Source organism: Bufo gargarizans, chromosome 10 (assembly GCF_014858855.1).
Source record: "Bufo gargarizans isolate SCDJY-AF-19 chromosome 10, ASM1485885v1, whole genome shotgun sequence".
Taxonomy (NCBI): Eukaryota; Metazoa; Chordata; class Amphibia; order Anura; family Bufonidae; genus Bufo; species Bufo gargarizans.
Window position 1 is genome coordinate 35,251,434 of NC_058089.1, and position 21,791 is coordinate 35,273,224.

At 45.7% G+C, this 21,791-nt stretch overlaps 1 protein-coding gene across 8 annotated transcripts in view; it reads left to right on the forward strand.

Annotated features, from left to right (window-relative positions):
• Positions 1 to 21,791, forward strand: part of LOC122920311 (4-galactosyl-N-acetylglucosaminide 3-alpha-L-fucosyltransferase FUT6-like) — a 151,372-nt gene that overhangs the window by 59,159 nt on the left and 70,422 nt on the right. For 4 of the 8 annotated variants that reach the window (XM_044269723.1, XM_044269724.1, XM_044269718.1 and 1 more), the window contains exons 1-2: positions 5,531 to 5,594; positions 12,539 to 12,642. The gene's annotated coding sequence lies outside the window, so the exon portion shown is untranslated. Of the gene's footprint in view, positions 1 to 5,501; positions 5,769 to 12,538; positions 12,643 to 21,791 lie in introns of those variants that run through there. The other 4 variants (XM_044269719.1, XM_044269722.1, XM_044269721.1 and 1 more) reach the window with 3 other exon arrangements.

Genomic DNA, 21,791 nt, shown 5'->3' on the forward strand with positions numbered 1-21,791 from the left:
CTCCCTATAAGAGGTGAAAAGAGGCATGTGGACTGGTTTTAATAGGTAAGGGATTAGGATATTATATTTGTCAGCTATATGAATAGACTGGATGGGAATTAACGGATAGAGACACAACAGTGATACAGACAACACAAAAAATACAAAAATACACAAACATACACTTATTCAGTGTTGGTATTATAACCATACACTGTATAGGGTTGACGTTATAGTCAAACACCTCACTTGCCTCGACGCGTTTCACCCACGTGTAGATTGTGGGATCATCAGGAGGTGTAATTATATATTACATGTGCAAGCCATTATATGTGACTAAAAAGTTGCCAGTATAGGGCTGGGTCACATGGAATCGGTGCTCAGAGATATATGCCGGCTTAGAAGCCTGAATGCACCAGTGAAAAGAAGACGCTCTACCAGGGGTGAGGACACAAAGATATATTCATATCGATAATAATACTTATGCCTGTTTAGGACTCCATCACGTGTAGATACTGATATCCACATCTATATCCACATCCTATATGGGACAGGAAACAGATGTATACCACAGTCAATTTCAATGTATACACATCTAGATATAAACGCATTTACTGGTAAGTGTAAACTCACGGTTTGGTGGGTATAATTGACCTCTGTTGGTCCCCTGTCATGGTAGCTTGACAAGGCACACACTATAGATAAAGTGCATCATTAGTGGTAGGCATTGTTGTTAGTACTCACAGAATATATATAGAGTTCGTGAGTCCTCTAGTTACAGGTATATCCTACTTACATGGTGGAGTCTCTGCTGTGATCCATGTCCCCCCTGGTAGGCGAATTTCCACTGGTGCGTCGGCTGTATTTAAAAGAGCCGCCGCATCACGTCACTGGTAGCTAATTGGACGCAGGCTCTGCTCCATTTCCTGCTCATGGAACGCACATGCGTTCCAACTACCGGAAGTGCTCGCTCCTATGGGCTGGTTTACTCGATCTCAGCCAGCATCTCCTTCCTGGATGCTGGAACGCACGTGCGTTCCAAGGGGCTACTTCCGGTCCTGCAATCTTGCGACCTAACTCCCTACAGTTTCTTTATATATAGATGGGTATGTGATCATACAAGATGCAGTACGTATCATATGATATTCACTCCCCGATAGCTCAGTCCCACCTAGTCCTTAATCCTGTTCAGGTATATGACTATTTAGCCTATCATGGCTCTGATGGGACTTGGCAGGTATAAATTGCTGGTTTCATGCTGTCATTCACACATGCATGGCCATCATATATATATAATCATGGCCATGGTGTATGACCCCACAGCATATAGAAATTGTCAACAGTATCGGGGTAGGTGCATATATTGGGCACCCAAATCATATGATGCCTCATATTAACAGTATAGAGCTCGTGATGTAAACACTTAAAAATATGTATTCCGGCATATGGCACAGTAGATTTTTATATGTGCATCCTATAGAGAGGTAACCAGAGTGCGTGGTTAACCTATGGACAGTGACCCGATGTTGCGTCACTTATGTCCAATCTGATATGTTATTTTCATGCTTCACGCATGTGGTCTAGTCTTCGGTACATTTATTATCTTCACATGAAGCCAGGCTTTTTGGAACAGAAATAGGGATATTACGGGCACTGTCATATCTCATAGAAAACAGGAAAATGTCAACCTTTCATTAATGCCAATGGGTGCCTGAGAATGAAATCTGTGTATCCACACACATTCCTTCTGCAGGATTTTCTTATCCCAATTACCTCCTCTGGGTGAAGGTGGTATGAGCTCCAGAACGGAGAATTTTAGACAGAGAGGGTCCCCTCCATGTATATCATTAATGTGGGAAGCCACTGGAGTGACTTTTTTATTAATGACATCATTTACATGTTCACAGACCCTCCTGCGTAGTTCCCGTATCGTTTTCCCTATATAATCTTTCGGGCAGGGGCATTGGCAGATATAAATAGCCCCTTTGCTGCGACAGCTACAGAAGTCCCTGATGTCAATTGTCTGTCCTGTGGCACTGCAAGTTATGGCCTTAGCCGTGGATATGTACTGGCAGGCTTTACATGCGCCGCATCTGAACATCCCGAGGGGTTTACGTTCCAACCAAGTGCCCTCCCTGACAGGCGGAACGTAGTGGCTATGCACCAGGCGGTCTTTAAGGCTTTTGCCCCGTCTGTAACAGACACCCGGTTTTTGAGTTAGGACATCCGACAGGTCCTGGTCCATCCGTAAAATGGGCCAGTATCTGTCGAGTATCCTCCTCACCTCCTGATTCGCAGAATCATAGGTGGAAACAATACGGGGTGGTTGCACTGTATCTCCATCTCTTAATTTTGGGACCAATAATTTACTACGATCCTGTGATACTGCATGTTTAAATGCCTAGGTTCAAGGGTTGCTGTGGGTAACCTCTTTCTCTGAACCTGGATTGTAATTTCCTTGCTTCATTAAAGAAGGCTTGATTATCCGAACAATTCCTCCTTGCACGGAGATATTGTCCCCTCGGTATCCCTCGTTTGAGGGGAACCGGGTGGTGACTATCCCAGTGCAAGAGGGAATTGGTTGCGGTCGTCTTCCTAAACATGTTTGCAGTTAGCCTATCACCTTCGATCGTAATACGCACATCCAGGAAGGCAATTGACTTAGAGTCAATTTCTGACGTAAAATGGAGGCCCACATTATTAACATTAATGTCAGTGATGAACCTGCTGAATTCATCCGATCCACCTCTCCAGACCAGGAACACGTCATCGATATACCGTGTCCAGACCAATATCTTGTCTGTCCACCACATGTCCTGGTCTGGAAAGATATGGGTGTCCTCCCACCAGCCCAGGAAGAGATTGGCATATGAGGGGGCACAGGGACTCCCCATTGCCGTCCCCCTGAGCTGGTGGAAGAACCGCCCATTAAATAGAAAATAATTGTGGGTCAAGACGAACTCCAGGAGCTTGAGTACAAAGGCATTATGCTCCCTACAGAATATCCCCCTGGTCGCTAGGAAGTATTCAACGGCGTGGAGCCCTCTATCATGAGGTATTGAGCTATAGAGGGACTCCACGTCGATACTGGCGAGTAGGCATCCCTGGTCCAGGTTGATGGTGTCAATTTTATTGAGAAAGTCCATCGTGTCCCTAGTGTATGCCGGTAGGGACACGACGAACTGACTCAGGACACGATCAATATAGATTCCACTATTTTGAGTGAGTGAGTCCACCCCTGAGATAATTGGTCTACCTTTTAATGGATTCGTGCCTTTATGGACCTTGGGGAGGCTATAGAAAGTCGCTGTACTTGGGAACATTGGGAGGAGAAAGTCATATTCCGTAGGTGATATTACTTTGTTACATATACCTTCATCCAGTATATTTTTTAATTCCATCCTAAAGCGTGTAGTGGGATTAGATGTTAAGGTTCCGTATCCCCCTCTATCTTTAAGTAAATCCATGCACATCTGCACATATAGGGGCTGGTCCAGGATCACCAAATTTCCCCCTTTGTCAGAGGGCTTTATGATGATAGACTTATCACGTTCCAGCGACTGTAATGCAGACATTTCCACCCGTGATAGATTGTATTCCCTGGGTCGTATCTTCTCGATTTTCTCTAGATCTGATATTACCATCTGCAAGAAGATATCTATGCATTCGTAGTTATGAGGGGGCGGCATCTTTTTACTTTTTGGCTTAAGGTCCGTATATGGTCCATGTCCCGGGTTTCTTCTACTCTCCTCCCCAAGGTCCATCAATGTCTGGAAGTCCGCATAATCGGATATATCCAGACCCAGACTGTCGCACGTTTGTTTGTTAGATTGTTTGAAGAACTTCTGCCACTTGAGTCGCCTGGCAAACAGATGTAGGTCCTTGGTCCAACTGAAGAGGCAGAAGTTCGTGGTTGGAACAAATGACAAACCCTTTTTCAATACCTGAGTTTCAACAACCGATAAATCACGAGAAGTGAGATTAGATGATTTGTAGACCATCCACTATATTTTGTCTGTTAGCACCCGCCCCCGTAGATTGTAGGGAGCCTGGGCCTGCTCTAAAAAAGAGGGTCCAGATTGAGAGGAGGATGGCGAACGAGAAGAGGGAGATAAATGTTGAGGCGGAGGCCCAGTTGGGTATTGAGACCCTCGTGATGCCCCTCGTCTCCCACCCCCTCCCCGTGGCCATCTCTTTCCACGTCTCCTGTTGCCAGAGAATCTTCCTCTGCCGTAGTTCTGATATTGGAGTTCGGTGTCAGATGATTCGACCTCAGAGGAAGAGATGTCTGACACAATAGGGGGATCTATGGGAGTGGGTTGTTTATATGCCCTATTTTCCCTGAATTCTGTGAGATCGCGTACAAATTGCCTATGTTTCCTGTCCTTCAAGTAGGCGCTGAAATCTCTCCACTAGAGTCTGTAGAGATGATTCGCGTCTATCGAAGTCCGGGTCCCCTTTTAATTTGAGGGCAAGCTCAATTTGTTCCTGTAATTTAACAGAAGTGCGCTCAAATAATAACTTCTCTTCCTCTAAGAGGATATTCATCAAATTAAGCGAACTCCGAGTGAGTTCTTCCTCCCATTTCGCTAACAGTTCTGCAGATGTGATACGGTCAGCTGGTTTCACCTGGTGACGGAGGCCTCGAGGAACTATTTTGAGTTCCAAGTAGCTCTCAATGGATTTGATTTCCCACCAGGATTTGATGTTATCCTTGTATTTATCGTAAAGTTCATGGAATACCTGTTTACATGAGGTAGATGCAGTCAGGCCTGGAACGTCCCTATCTGAGAAGATTTCTTTTGCCTCACTGATAAGTGCCTCCGTGAAGAATGTACCCGTCAGGAAGTTAGCCATCACAATATTAAATCATATAAATCCAGCAAAATCAATGAACATTGATATATGGGGGTAACTGTATTGTATATATATCCAGCATGGTATTAATTAGACCCCTAAAATAATATTTTATTTGGTATACGTTAAAAAATCCCTAAAGGATCCACTTATTTAAACTATAAGACATACATACAAAAAGTGACCATAAACCACATCCAAGAAAGATTGTTAAATGGGGTATGGGGAGACCACTGTCCCTAAATCTACCCCTGTCCTAAAGCCCTTTAGCCCAGGGAGGGCTCCTGATGGTGGAGACCCCCTGTCCGCGTGCCTATGCTGCTAGCCCTTCCTGCTCCCTATAAGAGGTGAAAGAGGCATGTGGACTGGTTTTATAAGGTAAGGGATTAGGATATTATATTTGTCAGCTATATGAATAGACTGGATGGGAATTAAACGGATAGAGACACAACAGTGATACAGACAACACAAAAAATACAAAAATACACAAACATACACTTATTCAGTGTTGGTATTATAACCATACACTGTATAGGGTTGACGTTATAGTCAAACACCTCACTTGCCTCGACGCGTTTCACCCACGTGTAGATTGTGGGATCATCAGGAGGTGTAATTATATATATTACATGTGCAAGCCATTATATGTGACTAAAAAGTTGCCAGTATAGGGCTGGGTCACATGGAATCGGTGCTCAGAGATATATGCCGGCTTAGAAGCCTGAATGCACCAGTGAAAAGAAGACGCTCTACCAGGGGTGAGGACACAAAGATATATTCATATCGATAATAATACTTATGCCTGTTTAGGACTCCATCACGTGTAGATACTGATATCCACATCTATATCCACATCCTATATGGGACAGGAAACAGATGTATACCACAGTCAATTTCAATGTATACACATCTAGATATAAACGCATTTACTGGTAAGTGTAAACTCACGGTTTGGTGGGTATAATTGACCTCTGTTGGTCCCCTGTCATGGTAGCTTGACAAGGCACACACTATAGATAAAGTGCATCATTAGTGGTAGGCATTGTTGCTAAGTACTCACAGAATATATATAGAGTTCGTGAGTCCTCTAGTTACAGGTATAGTCCTACTTACATGGTGGAGTCTCTGCTGTGATCCATGTCCCCCCTGGTAGGCGAATTTCCACTGGTGCGTCGGCTGTATTTAAAAGAGCCGCCGCATCACGTCACTGGTAGCTAATTGGACGCAGGCTCTGCTCCATTTCCTGCTCATGGAACGCACATGCGTTCCAACTACCGGAAGTGCTCGCTCCTATGGGCTGGTTTACTCGATCTCAGCCAGCATCTCCTTCCTGGATGCTGGAACGCACGTGCGTTCCAAGGGGCTACTTCCGGTCCTGCAATCTTGCGATCCTAACTCCCTACAGTTCTTTATATATAGATGGGTATGTGATCATACAAGATGCAGTACGTATCATATGATATTCACTCCCCGATAGCTCAGTCCCACCTAGTCCTTAATCCTGTTCAGGTATATGACTATTTAGCCTATCATGGGTCTGATGGGACTTGGCAGGTATAATTGCTGTTTCATGCTGTCATTCACACATGCATGGCCATCATGTATATATAATCATGGCCATGGTGTATGACCCCACAGCATATAGAAATTGTCAACAATATCGGGGTAGGTGCATATATTGGGCACCCAAATCATATGATGCCTCATATTAACAGTATAGAGCTCGTGATGTAAACACTTAAAATATGTATTCCGGCATATGGCACAGTAGATTTTTATATGTGCATCCTATAGAGAGGTAACCAGAGTGCGTGGTTAACCTATGGACAGTGACCCGATGTTGCGTCACTTATGTCCAATCTGATATGTTATTTTCATGCTTCACGCATGTGGTCTAATCTTCGGTACATTTCTTATCTTCACATGAAGCCAGGCTTTTTGGAACAGAAATAGGGATATTACGGGCACTGTCATATCTCATAGAAAACAGGAAAATGTCAACCTTTCATTAATGCCAGTGGGTGCCTGAGAGTGAAATCTGTGTATCCACACACATTCCTTCTGCAGGATTTTCTTATCCCAATTTCCACCTCTGGGTGAAGGTGGTATGAGCTCCAGAACGGAGAATTTTAGACAGAGAGGGTCCCCTCCATGTATATCATTAATGTGGGAAGCCACTGGAGTGACTTTTTTATTAATGACATCATTTATATGTTCACAGACCCTCCTGCGTAGTTCCCGTATCGTTTTCCCTATGTAATCTTTCGGGCAGGGGCATTGGCAGATATAAATAGCCCCTTTGCTGCGACAGCTACAGAAGTCCCTGATGTCAATTGTCTGTCCTGTGGCACTGCAAGTTATGGCCTTAGCCGTGGATATGTACTGGCAGGCTTTACATGCGCCGCATCTGAACATCCCGAGGGGTTTACGTTCTAACCAAGTGCCCTCCCTGACAGGCGGAACGTAGTGGCTATGCACCAGGCGGTCTTTAAGGCTTTTGCCCCGTCTGTAACAGACACCCGGTTTTTGAGTTAGGACATCCGACAGGTCCTGGTCCATCCGTAAAATGGGCCAGTATCTGTCGAGTATCCTCCTCACCTCCTGATTCGCAGAATCATAGGTGGAAACAATACGGGGTGGTTGCACTGTATCTCCATCTCTTAATTTTGGGACCAATAATTTACTACGATCCTGTGATACTGCATGTTTAAATGCCAGGTTCAAGGGTTGTAGATGAAGGCCTGCTGGTGAGCTGACACTGTAAAATATTTTAGGTGCGGGCCTGCAGGTGAGCTGACCCTGTAAAAGATTGTAGGTGAGGGCCTGCTGGTGAGCTGACCCTCTAAAAGGTTGTAGGTGAGGGCCTGCAGGTGAGCTGACTCTGTAAAAGATTTTAGGTGCAGGCCTGCAGGTGAGCTGACCCTGTAAAATATTGTAGGTTAGGACCTGCTGGTGAGCTGACCCTGTAAAAGATTTTAGGTGTGGTCCTGCTGGTGAGCTGACCCTGAAAAGATTTTAGGTGCAGGCTTGTAGGTGAGCGGACCCTGTAAAAGATTGTAGGAGAGGGCCTGCTGGTGAGCTGAGCCTGTAAAAGATTGTAGGTGAGGGCCTGCTGGTGAGCCGACCCTATAAAAAATTATATGCAGGGGCCAGCTGGTGGCGTGACCCTGTAAAACATTGTAGGTGAGGGCCTGCTGGTGATCTGACCCTCTAAAAAATTTATGCGAGGGCCTGCTGGGGAGCTGACCCTTTTGAACATTGTAGGTGAGGGCCTGCTGGTGAGCTGACCCTCTAAAAAATGATATCCGAGCGCCTGCTGGTGTGCTAACCCTGTAAAACATTATATGCAACGAATAAGCATGTTGATATGATGGAAGAGGAGGAGGAGGAGGATGAGATAAGGAATATTCAACCATATACCCTTGTTTGTGGTGGAAGGGGTGCATGGGAATACAGTGTATTCAGTAAATTATAAACAACACATTTAAACTGCTTTTATGTTGATCAGCTTTCCACTGGTGAAGTTGAGAAGTCATGGTCAATCCAGGCCTTGTTCATTTTTATAAGAGTCAAACTGTCAGCATTTTCAGTTGACAGGGGCATATGCTTATCTGTAGGGTTGAGCGAACCTGAACTGTAAAGTTCGGGTCAGTACTGAACTTTAGGATTTTTGGACCCCGGACCCGAAACCGAACATTTCAGTAAAAGTTTGGGTTCGGGTTTGGTGTTCGGCAATTTCTTGGCGCTTTTTGAAAGGCTGCAGAGCAGCCAATCAACAAGTGTTTAACTGTGTTCCCTTAGAAGCCATCACGGCCACGCCTACTAATGGCATGGCAGTGATTGGCCAGTGCAGTATGTGACCCAGCCTCTATATAATCTGGAGTCAAATAGAGCTGCACGTCACTCTGCTGTTACTAGTGTAGGGATAGGATGCTGCTGCTGTGAGGGAGAGAATAGGAAAGAATCTTTAATCAGAAGTGCTTGTGAACTCTATCAATCTACATTGATTTAATTTTGTGGGTGCAGTGCACAATCTTTTTACCCTGCCCTGAGTCCAGTGACACAGAAAAATAACTTTTATCCGTCTGTTAGTTAGGTGGGCGGCAGCGGCCATTATATGCAAGCTCAGTGCACCAGCACTGCATATCTGCTTTTGTGACATTGAAATTCAAGCTTGAAATACTGCAATAATAAATCTGGGTTTAAAAAAAAAAATATTTTTGGCAATATCCTATATCTGGTGCCTTTGCAGCATTAGTCAGTGTGCAATTAAGGTAGAAATACAGCTATAATATTCTGGGTTTTAAAAAAACACCCTTTTGGGGCAAAATACTCAATTTTACAGCCCTTGCTGCATCTGTACGTGTGAAATTCAAGCGTTAAATACTGATGTCATATTCTGTTAGTAAAAAAACACCCATTTTGGGCAAAATACTTAATATTGCAGCCTTTGCTGCATCTGTGAATGTTAAAAACAAGCTTGAAACACTTTAATAATTTTCTGGCTTTTAAAAAACACCAATTTTTGGCAATAACCTCCATCTTGGGCCTCTGCCGCATTAGTCAGTGTGCAATTTAAGCTAGAAATACAGCTATAATTTTCTGGGTTTTAAAAAACACGTATTTAGGGCAAAATACTTAATTTGCGGCCTTGTCTGCATCTGTACGTGTGAGATACATGGTTTAGATACTGCTGTGCTATTTTGGTATTTTAAAAACACCCATTTAGGGCAAAATCTTAATTTTGCAGCCTTTGCTGCATGTGTCTTTGTGAGATACACCCTTTAGATACTGTTGTTCTATTCTGCTATTTTTAAAAAACACACCCATTTAGGGCAAAAAACGTAATTTGAGAAATATGAGGAGATCGTTAAATAAGGGACGTGGCCCAGGTCATTGTGCTGCTGGTGGAGCTCCTGTTGCAGGGAGAGGACGTGGTCGATCTGTGCCAGCTACACGCACAAGTGAAACACCTTCCTCAGGTGCGAGTAGGTGACAGAACCTTCATCGGTATTTGGTCGGGCATAATGCAGATAGTACATTGGGTTGCTGACAGTGCCTTCAGTTCCTTCACATTGTCTCCCACCCAGTCTCCTGCTGAAATATCAGAGTTGGCACCTGCAGCCGATGTCCATCAGTCTTTCACCTCACCCCCTTTTAAATCAGCCAAGCAGTCTGAGCCCCAAGTCATGCAGCAGTCTCTTCTACTTTTTGATGACTCTGCTAGCAGGGTTTCCCAGGGCCATCCACCTAGCCCTGCCCCAGAAGTGGAAGATATTGAGTGCACCGATGCCCAACCACTTATGTTTCAAGATGAGTACATGGGAGGGCCATTGCAGCACGTCTCGGATGATGACTGAACACAGGTGCCAACTGCTGGGGCTTTCGAAAGTGTGTAGACCGACAAGGAGGCCAGGGGTGAAGACTGGGTGGAGGACGATGAGGTCCTCAACCCCACATTGAATCAAGGTCATGCGAGTGACCTGTGTAGTTCGGAGGAAGAGGCGGTGGTTGCGCAGAACCACCAGCACAGCAGAAGAGGGAGCAGGGTGCAAAAGTGGAGAGGCCATCCCCTAGACAGTAAGCCTGCTACTGCCCACCGCAGCAAGGGACCGAGCACACCAAATCCAGCTCCAAGGAGTTCCCTGGTGTGGCAGTTCTTCAGACAATGTGCTGACGACAAGACACGAGTGGTTTGCACTCTGTGCAATCAGAGCCTGAAGTGAGGCATAAACGTTCTCAACCTGAGCAAAACCTGCCTGACCAGGCATCTAAGTTCAAAGCACTAGCTGCAGTGGGGTAGACACCTCAAAAACCAAGAAAGGTCTCTGGCTCCTCCTGCTTCCTCTTCTGCTGCAGTCTCGGCCTCTTCATCCACCTCTGGAGTGAAAGTGCCACCTGCCACCCCGCAAACAGAGGATCTGCCAGCAACACCACCACCTGGGTCACCAAGCATCTCCACAATGTCCCACGGAAGTGTTCAGCTTTCCATCTCCAAAACACTGGAGAGGAAGAGGAACTACCTCCATACCCACCCGCGATCACTGGGCTTGAATGCTAGCCCAGCCGCCACTACTTTTCCAGGCGTGCCATCCCTTCCCTGCACAACCAAGTGGGGGACAAAATGAGGTGTGCACTGCGCAACGCCATCTGTGGCAAGCTGTACCTCACTATGGATACGTGGACCAGTAAGTACGGTCAGGGACGTTATATCTCCTTAATAGTACACTGGGTAAATGCAGTGGTGGCTGGGCCTAAGGCGGATAGCAGTTTGGCGCATGTCCTTCCACCACCTCCTTATCCGGTCAGCGTAACACCTTCAACACCAACTTCAGCACAGCCAGGGGTAAACGACAGCAGGCAGTTTTAAAACGTATCTGTTTGGGGGACAAACAACACACCGAGCAGGAGCTATGGACTGGCCTTGAACAACAGACCGATGAGTGGTTGTTGCCACTGAGCATGGGCATAGGGATCACCATAGCAGCCATAGCAATAGCTATGGGGCCCTACGCCACTGGGGGCCCGGGCTGCCGGCTGAGGATTTTTTATTTTTTAAATTCATGCGGCGTTGCTACAGGGGTTGCAGGCCCCTCCAGGACAGACAGAGAAAGCGCTATCTGCAGGGCCTGCAGGCTCTGGGCGGTGCGATAGGGGGTGGCTGCAGGCAGAGAGGTGTACCTGCAGTGAGGAGAGGGAGTGGTTGCGCTCCCAATGTGGGCGGCAGTCCTACTGGCTAGAAGTGGAGGAGATGGAGCATACAGCGAAGCTGCGTGCTGCTGGACCTGGCAGCGCTGCTGGAGTGTGGGCGTGCAGATGTTCAAGTGGCTGTGTGGTGAGGGCTGGCTGACTCTGGGACTGGTGAAACTTATTCTGGAGTCCTGGACCATTATATCTGGGGAGGAGGGGGGAGCAGGACCCTGGAGGTCTGGACCAGTACATTTAAGGATAAGGGGGAGCAGGACCCTGGAGGTCTGGACCAGTACATTTATAGAGAAGGAGGGAGCAGGACCATTATATAGGGGGGAACAGGACACTGGAGGTCTGGACCATTATATCTGGGGAGGAGGCGGAGCAGGACCCTGGAGGTCTGGACCATTATATTTAAGGGGGAGCAGGACCCTGGAGGTCTGGACCATTATATTGAGGGGGGAGCAGGACTCTGGAGGTCTGGACCATTATATTTAGGGAGGAGGGGGAAGCAGGACCCTGGATGTCTCGACCATTATATTGGGAGGAGGGGGAAGTAGGACACTGGAGGTCTGGACCATTATATTTAGGGAGGAGGGGGGAGCAGGACCCTGGAGGTCTGGACCATTATATTTAGGGAGGAGGGGGAAGCAGGACCCTGGATTTCTCGACCATTATATTGGGAGGAGGGGGAAGTAGGACACTGGAGGTCTGGACCATTATATTTAGGGAGGAGGGGGGAGCAGGACCCTGGAGGTCTGGACCAATATATATGGGGAGTAAGGGGAAGGAGGATCCTGGAGGTCTGGACCATTATATAGACAGGAGGGGGGAGCAGGACACTTGATAAATAGGGGATATCAGGGGGTTATATAGTATATGATGCTTTTATATGTCATGGTATTATACACGGATATTTGGATACAGTTTTAAGTAAGTATAAAAGAATAGATGGGTAGTATTGTGTGTTTAGATTAAATCTTAAAGCTTTCCTCTTTCCCTTCTCCTTTAGAGGTAACATTTAATGATGACACGTCAGGAAGGTAAAAAAATAAAAATAAAAAGCAAGTCTGTGAAGAGGACACTTCACAACTAGTGAACATACAGGTCTTACAAGTAAGTCTAATTTCCCCCGCCCCCCACCACACACACACTTTACTTTAAAATACAATTACTAATTATTTGTTTTTTTCAATTCTTCATGTTTATCAGATTTGTCACTTTATCAGTTACTGAATCGTTTTAAATTTTGACTAAAAATGTTCAAATACTTATTTGGTTTTTCCTCTGACTTTTCTATGCTCATGGCGGTGGGAGATTTAGGATGGGTGTGGGGGTAGGAGGTCTAGGAGGGGTGTTTGGGTGGGGGCTCTGGAAGGGGTGGGAGGTCCGAGAGGTATGTGGGGGTGGGAGATCCGGGAGGGGGGCCCATACATTTTTTTGCTATGGGGCCCAGACATTTCTAGCTACGCCCCTGCCACTGAGCCTCAAGCCCGGCCTGGTGTGCAATAATGGACGAAATCTCGTAGCAGCTCTGGGACTAGCCGGTTTGACGCACATCCCTTGCCTGGCGCATGTGCTGAATTTGGTGGTGCAGAGATTTGTTAAAAATTACCCCGATACGTTAGAGCTGCTGCATAAAGTGCGGGCCATGTGTGCGCACTTTCGGCGTTCTCACCCTGCTGCTGCTCGCCTGTCAGCGCTGCAGTATAACTTTGGCTTTCCTGCTCACCACTTCATATGCGACGTGCCCACAAGGTGGAACTCCACCTTGCACATGTTGGCCAGATTGTGTGAGCACCAGCAGGCGATAGTGGAGTTTCAGCTGCAGTGCGCACGGGTCAGTCACTCTACAAAACAGCACCACTTCACCACCAATAACTGGGCCTCCATGTGAGACCTGTGTTCCTTGTTGCGCTGTTTCGAACTACTCCACCAACATGGCCAGTGCCGATAACGTCGATCTCAGCGTTACTATCCCACTTCTATGCCTCCTTGAAAAAACGCTTCTGGCGATGAAGGAAGAGGATGTGTTTCAAGAGGAGGTGGAGGAAAAGGGATACATTTTTTTATAGGGTTTCCGGCTAGTCATTCACAATTGGCTCCGAGGGTGGGTTCCTGCACCCACAAATGCCAGTTACACAATTGTCCAGCCAGGGCACAGTTCTGGAGGATGACGAGGTGGAGGGTGAGGATGAAGAGGTGGAGGAAAAGGAACCATGTTCACAGCAGGGAGGCACCCAGAGCAGCTCATGGCCATCACTGGTGCATGGCTGGGGGGATACAGAGGACACAGACGATACACCTCCCACAGAGGTCAGCTTTTCGTTGCCTCTGGGCAGCCTGGTACACATGAGTGATTACATGCTGCAGTGTCTCTGCAACGACCGCCGAGTTGCCCACATTCTAACTTGTGCTGATTACTGGGTGGCCGTGCTGCTGGATCCCCCTTACAAGGACAACGTACCATCATTAATTCTCTCACTGGAGCAGTGATCGTAATATGTGCGAGTACAAGCGTACGTTGGTAGACGCGCTGCTGGTGGCATTTCCACCTGACAGGAGGAGGAAGAGTCCGCCAACGCAGCTGGGGCACCGCCAGCATCTCAGAAGGCAGGGTTAGCATGGCCGAAGAGTGGAAAATCTTTGTCAGTACGCCACAACAACCAGCACCACCAGCTGATATGGAACTGCAGCACTCCAGACCTGCAGGGTATTGCGATAGTGAGGTCACGGTTATGGGCAATCGAGGGTTACTCACTTTTTAGAGGGAACCCTGGGCAGGCATGCGGCAGTGAAGGAGAGGTAGACACAGGTTCCTCTGGGGCACACTCTGTAAGGAGGGACCAGGCCTGATGGTATATGAGGTGCTCTGGATGTTGCAGGTATTTTGAGTGCCTGAGGCAAGGTCCCTTTAAGGAACGTGACGCCAGTGCCTGTAACGGTGGCACACCGATTTGTAGAAGTAATAATAGAGTACACAGATGGTATGGTAAACCAAACGTTGCTTTACTTGGAGAAACAGTCTAAATTTGTACATACAATTGATGATGATGCAGTCCCTTATATCACAAATGCACAGCAGGTTTACTTCACAATACGGCAGGTATAAATCTTGCAAGATACTTGGAGGGTAAACAGTTAATGCTACGCAGAGCTATGCTGCACTATCCCCTCAGCTATTCTAGCTGGCTGGATCCCAAGGCCCGGATGCCTAAATGCTGGCTTGAATCCTTGGTATATAAATCTTCCTCCAGTATTGACCCTTGCTTTATATTAAAGAACCTCTGCCCATCAGCTTACTTATCTGAGCTGGTTGTTCTGCTCCTGTGCTGGGTTTGAAGGTGGCTGCAGGTTACACCCAGGAGGTCCATTCCTACTACTGGGGTTACTTCATCTGTGCTAGCTGGATTTTACTGGTCTCCAGGCAGGCTGTACTCCTTCTCTAGCCTCCTGGTGCAACTAGAAGCCTGGACTATTCAGCTGCATGTCAGGAGGAGGCCCTCAGCATATCTCTGGCTGGTGCCTTCTCACTTCCGTCTTCACAGACTCTTGACTTTGACCTAACCCCTCCCTGTCTGGGCCTGGACATTTATACTAGGGGCTCCCTATCTTCCTCTAGTGTCTAGGATGTCTAACTACACCCAATAGGCCTGCTGAGCATATCACAGGGGAATCATACAAATGTAAAAACACACAGAAAAATACATTAAATGCATAGATAAATATAATATCACTGTCCCTTGTGAGCAGAAGTAACACGTGACCCAGTTGACCCTTGTGTAGTGCCCACCCCTACCTAGTGGGACACTACAGAACTTCTTAGCAGGAGGCAGCATTTCACCAACATGGTGGAGCAGTATGTGTGCACACGCCTACATGTACTGAATGACGGGTTTGCCTCCTTCAACTTCTGGGTCTCCAAATTGGGGACATGGCCTGAACTTGCCCTTTGCGCCTTGGAGGTGCTGGCCTGCCCTGCAGCCAGTGTATTATCGGAACGTGTGTTTAACATGGCAGGGGGCATTATCAGAGACAAGCGCAGCAGCTGGTCCACAGCCAATGTGGACAAGCTCATGTTCATTAAAATGAACCAGGCATGGATCCCACAGGTCTTGTCCGTACCTTGTGCAGAATAGACATGTATACCGGCCTTAACCAGCCATTGTTATACTACAGCGCAATTGCTCATTCTTGTATTTTGGATATTTCACACTCTTTTGGAGTGTACCCTAATGAATAAAAAATGTAAAATTAAAGCGAAAAACTAGTGTTGGCTACCTTGTCCTCCTCCACAGCTGCTTCCACCTACACCGCTACATCCACCGCCTCCTCAAACTCCTAATCCATATGGACCTCCACCTCATAAATCAAGTTTTTATTTTATTTATTTGTACGTATTTTATTTTATGTAATTTCACTAATTTGTCTGTTTAATGTACAAATTTTTGGGTGTGATATACCCATGCTCTACCTAGTAGACAAGTAAAAAAAAAATCAAAAATTTTTCTGTTACATTTTCAGGTGAAATTCACCAATTTTTGAGTGTGATATATCACTGCTCTACCTATTAGCCGGTTAAAAAAAAGTTCACTAATTTGTCTGTTACATTTTCGGGTGACATTCAACAATCTTTGGCTGTGATAGACCCCTGCTCTACCTAGTAGACAGGTTAATAAATTTCACAAATTGTTCTGTTACCTTCTTGGGCTGACATTTTACATTTTTTGCCATGAATAAACCCCTGCTCTGCATAGGTGACAAGGACCGAAATTTAAAAAAATAATATGTTCCATTGGTGGGTGACATTAATCCATTTCTGGGAATGAAAAACCTCTGCTCTGCATAGGTGACAGAGACTTAAATTTCAAAAATTCGTCTTTAATTTGCCCTTTCATTCGATCCTTCTGCTTTAATAACTTGTCTCACATTTCCGCTTCATTGCAACCATTGACCTCCCTTGGATGGGGGTCTCCCTTTCTCACGCTCCCTCTCCGGTGTGGAACCCTGATTCGCCGATAACCGTGATCAACTGGAATAGCCTTCCTGCAGAAGTGGTAGCTGCAAATACAGTGAAGGAGTTTAAGCATGCATGGGATAGGCATAAGGCCATCCTTCATATAAGATAGGGCCGGGGCTATTCATAGGATTCAGATATATTGGGCAGACTAGATGGGCCAAATGGTTCTTATCTGCCGACACATTCTATGTTTCTATGTTTCTATGGTAGGCTCAGAAAAGAACATCGAAAGTTGATAGAGAAGATATCCAAATGGATGGTGTCACAGGGACGTGCTATCAGGCAGAAGTTATCTAGAGTCAACAAAGCGGCAGCCTCTCCTGGCTAACATTTCCAAATCCAAAATACCCCAGTCACATTCCCTATACATTTTTATTAATCATTCCACTAACAGGGCATCTTAAGAGTCCTATATTTTTATTTATCGTCACTACCTCCTCGAGTCAGGAGTGGGTAATTGCTGCGTGTACCCTCCTTAACTTGGAAGCTTATGCTTCAATACTTTGTCCCACATTTCCGCTCGATTACATTTATTTTCATCCATTGACCTCCCTTAGATGTGGTATCCCTTTCTCAGGCTCCCTCTCCAGCCTGGAACCCTGATTCTGCGTCACCCGTGATCACCATGGTAGGCGCATAAAAGAACATCGAAAGTTGATAGAGAAGATATTTAATTGGATCATGGACATCACAGAGACGTGCGAAATGGTGGAGCAGTATATGTCCACATGCCTACACGTACTGAATGATGGGTCTTCCCCCTTCAACTTCTGGGTATCCAAATTGGGCACATGGCCTGAGCTTGCCCTTTATGCCTTGGAGGTGCTATCCTGCCCTTCAGCCAGTGTATTGTCTGAATGTGTGTTTGGCACGACTAGAGGGGGTTATCACAGGTTATATTTCTCAATGTTTTGGGGTGTACCCTAATTTAAAAAAACAAAAATACATTTAAATCCCAAAAACAGTGTAGGCTACCTCCTCCTCCACCGCCGCTTCCACCTACACCGCCACATCCACCGCCTCCTCAGCCTCCTACTCCATATGGACCTGGTCCTCCTAGATCAATATTATTATTTTTTATTTTTATGTATTGTATGTTATTTAAAGTAATTTCACTATCCACATTTGTTTGCAGAGCACTTGCCATGCTCTTAACCACATTTTGATGCCATTTGCAGCCCTCTAGCCCTTTTCATTACATTTTTACAGCCATTTTAGTGCTCAAAAGTTCGGGTCCCTATTGACTTCAATGAGGTTCGGGGTCAAGTTCGGGTCCCGAAGAAAAAATGGGGTCAGTCAGCACATCCCAATGCACAGGGGCACGTTGCTATGGCTGAAAACATCACAGTAAAACAAAACATGCAATGCAACAGCTTTCTGCAAACCAAATTAAGTACAAAAATGCATAATAATTGCTGATGCTTAGAGATGCTTGGCGGGTCCTAACACTAACTACTACCCTTTATGTGCCATGACGGCTACCATACAATTCAGGGAGTGTAGGTCCCACATGCATGCTGGGCCTTCTTTAATTTCTGTCATCTATGGTGCCAAAATGGCCGCCATTATATCCAAGGAATGCAGGCACCAACATGCATGTCGAGCCCACTCCACACGTTTCCTGGTGCCAAATAGCCACCAAAGAATGCAATGAGAGTCCACACTATACCTCTCCTGGTGCCAAGTGACTTCCAGTGAATGAGGGAGAGCAGGCTAAGCTATAAACTCACACTAATTTAAAATCAGTCTATGGGTCACAAACTCAAACTTTTTTGTGAAGTTCAGCCGAACCCGAACATCCAGGTGTCTGTTAAACTCTACTTATCTGTTATAATGCGACCAGCAGCACTAAATACCAGCTCAGACAAAACGAGTGTTGCCCTGCCTCTTTTGGAACTGCTGTGTGTTCCCCTTGTCTCCCCTCTTCGGTTGGCAAAGAAATTACGGACTCTGCCGCCAGCGTTGTCAGATGGAAATTTTTGGAGCAATTTTTCAACAAGGATCATCTGGTATTGCACCGTATGGCTCGTCCTCTCCACCAAAGGAATGAGAGATGAGAAGTTCTCTTTGTAGCGGTGTCACGGAAGGTGTACAGGAAACAAGACAATACAAAATGAATATATGACTTACTGGATCCAAAACTAAGGAACAAAAGGGAGACAACTGCATAAGACCTGGCACTCTCCCTGACTCTGCTCACCCTATGCGAACACCCCAATGGTGGATGATCGCATATCCACGTACCTCGACTATATACAGACGTGGACAAAATTGTTGGTACCCTTTGGTCAATGAAAGAAAAAGTCACAATGGTCACAGAAATAACTTTAATCTGACAAAAGTAATAATAAATTAAAATTCTATAAATGTTAACCAATGAAAGTCAGACATTGTTTTTCAACCATGCTTCAACAGAATTATGTAAAAAAATAAACTCATGAAACAGGCATGGACAAAAATGATGGTACCCCTAACTTAATATTTTGTTGCGCAACCTTTTGAGGCAATCACTGCAATCAAACGCTTCCTGTAACTGTCAATGAGACATCTGCACCTCTCAGCAGGTATTTTGGCCCACTCCTCATGAGCAAACTGCTCCAGTTGTGTCCGGTTTGAAGGGTGCCTTTTCCAGACTGCATGTTTCAGCTCCTTCCAAAGATGCTCAATAGGATTGAGGTCAGGGCTCATAGAAGGCCACTTTAGAATAGTCCAATTTTTTCCTCTTAGCCATTCTTGGGTGTTTTTAGCGGTGTGTTTTGGGTCATTGTCCTGTTGCAAGACCCATGACCTGCGACTGAGACCAAGCTTTCTGACACTGGCTAGTACATTTCTCTCTAGAATTCCTTGATAGTCTTGAGATTTCATTGTACCCTGCACAGATTCAAGACACCCTGTGCCAGACGCAGCAAAGCAGCCCCAGAACATAACAGAGCCTCCTCCATGTTTCACAGTAGGGACAGTGTTCTTTTCTTGATATGCTTCATTTTTTCGTCTGTGAACATACAGCTGATGTGCCTTGGCAAAAACTTCGATTTTTGTCTCATCTGTCCACAGGACATTCTCCCAGAAGCTTTGTGGCTTGTCAACATGTAGTTTGGCATATTCCAGTCTTGCTTTTTTATGATTCGTTTTCAACAATGGTGTCCTCCTTGGTCGTCTCCCATGTAGTCCACTTTGGCTCAAACAACGACGGATGGTGCGATCTGACACTGATGTTCCTTGAGCATGAAGTTCACCTTGAATCTCTTTAGAAGTCTTTCTAGGCTCTTTTGTTACCATTCGGATTATCCGTCTCTTAGATTTGTCATCAATTTTCCTCCTGCGGCCACGTCCAGGGAGGTTGGCTACAGTCCCATGGATCTTAAACTTATGAATAATATGTGCAACTGTACTCACAGGAACATCTAGTTGCTTGGAGATGGTCTTATAGCCTTTACCTTTAACATGCTTGTCTATAATTTTCTTTCTGATCTCTTGAGACAGCTCTTTCCTTTGCTTCCTCTGGTCCATGTCGAGTGTGGTACACACCATATCACCAAACAACACAGTGATTACCTGGAGCCATATATATAGGCCCAATGGCTGATTACAAGGTTGTAGACACCTGTGATGCTAATTAGTGGACACACCTTGAATTAACATGTCCCTTTGGTCACATTATGTTCTGTGTTTTCTAGGGGTACCATCATTTTTGTCCATGCCTGTTTCATGAGTTTATTTTTTTACATAATTCTGTTGAAGCATGGTTGAAAAACAATGTCTGACTTTCATTGGTTAACATTTATAGAATTTTAATTTATTATTACTTTTGTCAGATTAAAGTTATTTCTGTGACCATTGTGACTTTTTCTTTCATTGACCAAAGGGTACCAACAATTTTGTCCACGTCTGTAACACCTGAGCACCCTACAATAGTGAGGGGACACGACCACCGGCTTCCTACACTAGACACGGAGGGAGTCAGGGTCACCTGGGATCCAGCAAACATAAAATCACAAATGAATGTACAACACTTATCTTGTAGAAGACTGGGAAATAGGATCAGCATGCACACACACTCCAGGAAGTTGTACAAACCGCACACTAATGCATTATGGGGAGGAATTTAAAGGGATGCAATCAGTCCAACTACAAGACAGCTGAGAGAGACTAACGAGATAAGGAACTGAAAACCAAAACAAAGAAAAGCTCAAGGAGGAGGTTCTGAAAGGCATCTGTCAGAGCTTCTCAGATGTCTGGTTGTGACAGTACCCCTCCCTCTACGAGTGGACTCCGGACACTCAGAGCCCACCTTCTCAGGATGGGACCTATGGAAAGCCCTGATGAGACGAGTGGCCTTAATGTTCGTCACTGGGACCCACATCCTCTCCTCAGGACCATAACCCTCCCAATGAACGAGGTACTGGAGAGAACCGCAGACAACACGAGAATCCACAATCCTAGAGACCTGAAATTCAAGATTCCCATCAACCATAATCAGAGGAGGAGGCAAAGGCGAGGGTACAATGGGTTGAACATAAGGTTTTAAAAAAGACTTATGAAAAACATTATGGATCTTCCAAGTCTGAGGAAGATCAAGACGGTAGGCAACAGGATTGATGACAGACAGGATTTTGTAAGGCCCAATAAACTTAGGACCCAACTTCCAGGAGGGAACCTTCAATTTGATATTCTTTGTAGACAACCACACCAGATCACCAACATTCAGGTCTGGACCAGGCACACGTCTCTTATCTGCCACACGCTTATATGTCTCACTCATGCTCTTTAGATTATCCTGAATCTTTTGCCAAATCGATGACAAAGATGAGGAGAATCTGTCCTCATCAGGTAAACCAGAAGACCCCTCTCCAGAGAATGTCCCAAACTGCGGATGGAACCCATATGCACCAAAAAAATGGTGACTTATCAGAGGACTCCTGACGACGGTTATTTAAAGCAAATTCGGCAAGGGACAAAAAAGAACACCAATTGTCCTGATTCTCCGCCACAAAACAGCACAGATATGTCTCCAGATTCTGATTGACGCGTTCTGTCTGGCCATTCGACTGCGGGTGGAAAGCAGAAGAGAATGACAACCGAACCCCCAAGCGAGAACAGAAAGCCTTCCAGAATCTGGAAACAAACTGCGTGCCCCTATCAGAGACTATGTCTGAAGGAATACCATGCAATTTGACAATGTGATCAATAAATGCCTGTGCCAGCATCTTAGCATTGGGCAAACCAGGAAAAGGGATTAAATGCA